This window comes from Myotis davidii, unplaced genomic scaffold, assembly GCF_000327345.1.
Source record: "Myotis davidii unplaced genomic scaffold, ASM32734v1 scaffold390, whole genome shotgun sequence".
NCBI classification, from domain to species: Eukaryota; Metazoa; Chordata; class Mammalia; order Chiroptera; family Vespertilionidae; genus Myotis; species Myotis davidii.
In genome coordinates, this window is record NW_006282748.1 from 2,697,172 (window position 1) to 2,701,521 (window position 4,350).

Consider the following 4,350-nt stretch of genomic DNA (forward strand, 5'->3'; position numbering starts at 1 on the left):
TGCAGAAGAGTGAACCCCTCTACCTATGAGGTCCCTTCTATCCCAAATAGTCTAAAGCAAAATATGAATTTATATGGAGGTGGATTGGCCTGCTGGCCTTTCTTCTCTCTTCCACATTTCCTCTCTTCTCCTCCACTTCAGCCACCCTTCATATATTTGCTTTCCTTAAAGCAATGAAAATAAAGGCCAGGAAATTTGACCTTCACTACATTCATGTGGACAAGCTATTCAACAACAGTTAAACAATGAATGAGATCCTCCTGCATCAACACTGATCGATCTCAAAGACAGGGGTGTGAGAAAAGCAAGCTGCAGAACAGTCTAGGTGGCAGAACAGCCCCAATGCAACATTTACTCATCTATTTAAATGTTGCATTAGGTGTGCCATACATGTCAGCTAAAAACAACTTAGGGAGATATATAATAAAAATATAGCCCTAGGGAAGCTCACAGCTTTCAGAAAAATGCTCACCAGTGGAGAAAGGAAAGAAATGTGATCAAAGAGGAATGAAAGGGGATTTGAACTGTGTCTGCATTTTACTAAAAATTAGCTGATGCCCTAAAATAATTTTTGACCTTCCCTGATGCGGGACTGATCCTTGCCTCTCAATGCCTACCTACCCACAGCTCAGCCTCTCAGACAGAGCCCCGTACCAGACCCCGCCTAAGATTCCCAGAGCTGGTCCTGCTCTGGGGCCTCTATGTAGTGACTGGGAAGAAAACCTATTCATGCCTCAGCCCAGTGCACACCTTTCTCTGAACACAAACCTGACAGCCCTATGCTCAGGTGATAACCACATGATCATGCTGCTCGCTCGCCCCACTTAGGATTTTAAATGTTCTCTCCCAGTGGAGGAGTCTCTTCCTGACTCAAACACAATGGTCTTGCTGGGTTCTCCAGAGGGTGACTAACTGTCCTGTTTTGTCTCAAACTCAAGTTTTTCATTTGAAATGAGTTGGTCACCCTGTTCTCTAAAGCTTTCCAGAAAACATCAACTACTGCCTACAGTTTAACTAAATTCTAAGAACAAGAAGTAGACCAAGAAAATACACCTGTGAAACAAATATTTTTGCTGCAAGCTAAAATTTTGTTGTTGTTTTGTTAATCCTCACCTGAGCATATTTTTCCATTAATTTTTAGAGAGTGGAAGGGAGGAGGAGTGGGGGAAAGAGAAAGAAAGAAAGTGGGGAGAGAAACATCTATGTGAGAGAGGAACATTGATTGGTTTCCTCCTATACACATCCTGACCAGGCCAGGGATGTACCTGCAACCCAGGTAAGTACCCTTGGTCAGGAATCAAACCTGAGATCCTTCGGTATGCATACCAATGCTCTAATCACTGCGCAACACTAGCCAGGGATGCAGTCCAAGTGCCTAAACTCTTTTACAGCATCTTTCATTGACAACAAACTAGTTTGTTCTGGTTTGCTAATCCCATTTTATCAAGTCAGGGAAGGAGGCATTCCTTTCCAAAGTCCTCAGCCAACTGTTAGGAGTCTCCACCCTGAATATTTTGTAACTGGTTCATTCACTAGCTATACTCTGGAACCTTGAAAATACACTCAGTGTAGTTGAGTTTATTAATGGGAGAGGAGAGAAATGGCCTAAACCAACAGCATTTTCCAGAAAACGTAACTCCTGTGTTAAAGCAGATTGGTATTTTTTAAAGGAGAGAAAAAGAAGAAGGAAATAATTCTCACAGGTGATTGAAACTAAAGATCTACTTGGAAAATTAAGAAGCTACAGCCCCCGGGCAGATCCCACCGAGCCTCTCAAAGTGTGGGGTTCACTGCTCACGGGGAGGAGGGCCCCACTCAGACCTGGGTCACAGTGGTGTTTGTAAAATCTTCATTTACCGCAGAGGATAATATACCCCAAACACTTAGCATCTATAAGATGTATAAATCACCACAGTTCACTAGAAATGCAATCTGCTGCCCACAGGAATTCATCGGGACTGGCTTGCAAAATACCTGGGGCTTACTAACTGTGTTGCAGTGGAGTCTACAGCAGAGCTTTTGCAGGGAATGAGGTAAACCTGTATGGCTGCATTAAAGGAGCACACAGTGAGTGCGCAAAGTAGGTGCATTGTTTGTTGAATGATAAAAAGTATAGATTAGAGCAAGAGTGGCATGTATTTGAAAACTACCAACTCTTTTGTTGAGCCTGAAAGTAACAGCAATTGTTTTATAGTTTGATCAAAATATTGGATGTTTAAATATCTGTACTTTTTCAAAAACAAACAAGTAGTCAGGCTTATGTAAGCAAGTGGATATCTTAGTGATTCTATAAAAAGATGTATTTTGGAAAAGCCCAGTTTTGTATTTCCCTAATAATTAATGATGAACATGTCAAACCATTATTGGCATGAGGAAGCATATAATATACAAAATAAGCAAAAACAGCCCACTGAGTCTGCAGTTATGCAACCCGTGAAATTCCGTCATCATCTTTCCTAACAGAGTTCACCAAATCAAAAAGCACTGGCTCCTTCTCTTAGTGTTGTCATGGATAACTCTCTGATAGCCAAACAAAACAAAGAGGATAAGAGGGGAAATGTCACTGAGTTTCCAAAATATAGCTTTAGTACTTGGATTGTGGATTTTTTTTCTTCTTTAAGAAAAAACAATTTAAGCAATAATTTCTACAGAATACGACTAAGGACAAAAGAATCATAATCAATCACTACTAGATTGTAGGACAGATAAAAATGTAGTACCCAAGTGGATCTGACTCTAAAGGCAAGGGAAACAAAAGGAAAACAAATTAATTACATCTAACTACAAAGCTTCTGCACAGTGAAAGAAAACCACCATTAAAACGAAAAGGCAACTTACTAAACGGGAGAAGATGTTTGCAAATCATATATCTGACAAGGGGTTAATAACCAAAATATATAAAGAACTCATACACTACAAAAACATAAAAACAAGCAACCAGATTTTAAAAATGGGCAGATAATCTGAATAGACATTTTTTCCAAAGGAGGCATACAGATGACCAACAGGCACATGAAAAGATGTTCATCATTAATTATTAGGGAAATACAAAACAAAATCACAATGAGATATCACCTCACTTGTGTTAGAATGGCTATTATCAAAAAGAACATAAAAAATGCCGCAGAGAATTTAGAGAAAAGGGAAGCCTTGTACACTTTTGGTGGGAATGTAAGTTCGTGCTGCCACTATGGAAAGTAGTATGGAGATTCCTCAAAAAATTAAGAATAGAACTACCATATAACCCAGCAATTCCACTTCTGGGTATTTATCTGAAAAATACAAAAAAACACTAATTTGAAAAACACGTGGTCCCTATGTTCACTGCAGCATTTACGACAGCCAAGAAATGGAGACAGCCTAAGTATCCATCAGTGGACAAATGGAAAAAGAAGATGTGGTATATTGTTTAGCCATAAAAAAGATAAAAGCTAAAATTTTGCCATGCACTATAACATGAATGGACCTTGAGGGTATTATGCTAAGTGAAATAAGTCAGATGGGGAATAACAAATACCATATCATTTCATTCATATGTGGAATCTAAAAACAAAAACAACCAAATAAACAAAACCAAACAAAAATAAACTCACAGATTCAGAGAATAGATTGGTGGTTACCAGAGAGGAAAGGTGTTGGGGGGCTTGAGTTGGATGAAGGGTTTCAATTGTGTGGTGAAACATGATAACTAAATTTTCGGGGTGATCACTCACTTTGTAGTGCATACAGATGTCAAATTACAATGCTGTACACCTAAAACATATATAATGTTATGTAGCGGTTTTATAAGGATAAAAAAAAGTACTACTCAGGGTAGTCCTAATGCTTTTTGGCTCAAGAAGATAGTAACTGAGTCTACCAACTGGCTTCCAGGGGCCCCTGAGAGGGAAGCAAACAGGGCAGAAAGAATGGCAGGGCATCGGGGCTACCTGGAGTGAGACCCAGGCCAATTGGGGAGACGGGCCACCCAAAAGCTGGAGGCACTGTGGCCCAACCTCAGTCAAAGACTCCTTTCTTTCTATAAGCAAGCATTTTCTACAGCAGGACTATCTCCTACATGTATTAATTTGTTTCTTTTGTGAGCAGAGTAGCCTCAAATTTAGATTTTACTTCCCTGAGAAATAATACAACACTTAAGTGCTTTCATCACTCTATTAGTGGCCAACACTGAAACACATGTTTTCTCAGTCTTCAAGAAATAATCCCCATAAAATAAAATATAGCATTTCAGTGAATGTAAACACACCCTTTGGTTAATTTCACAGTTATCACCAATGTTGGCAATCTACGGGAGACCCTCAAGACCACCACCCGTTATTTTGAAATAAGCTTGTCTGTCAATCAGATGAG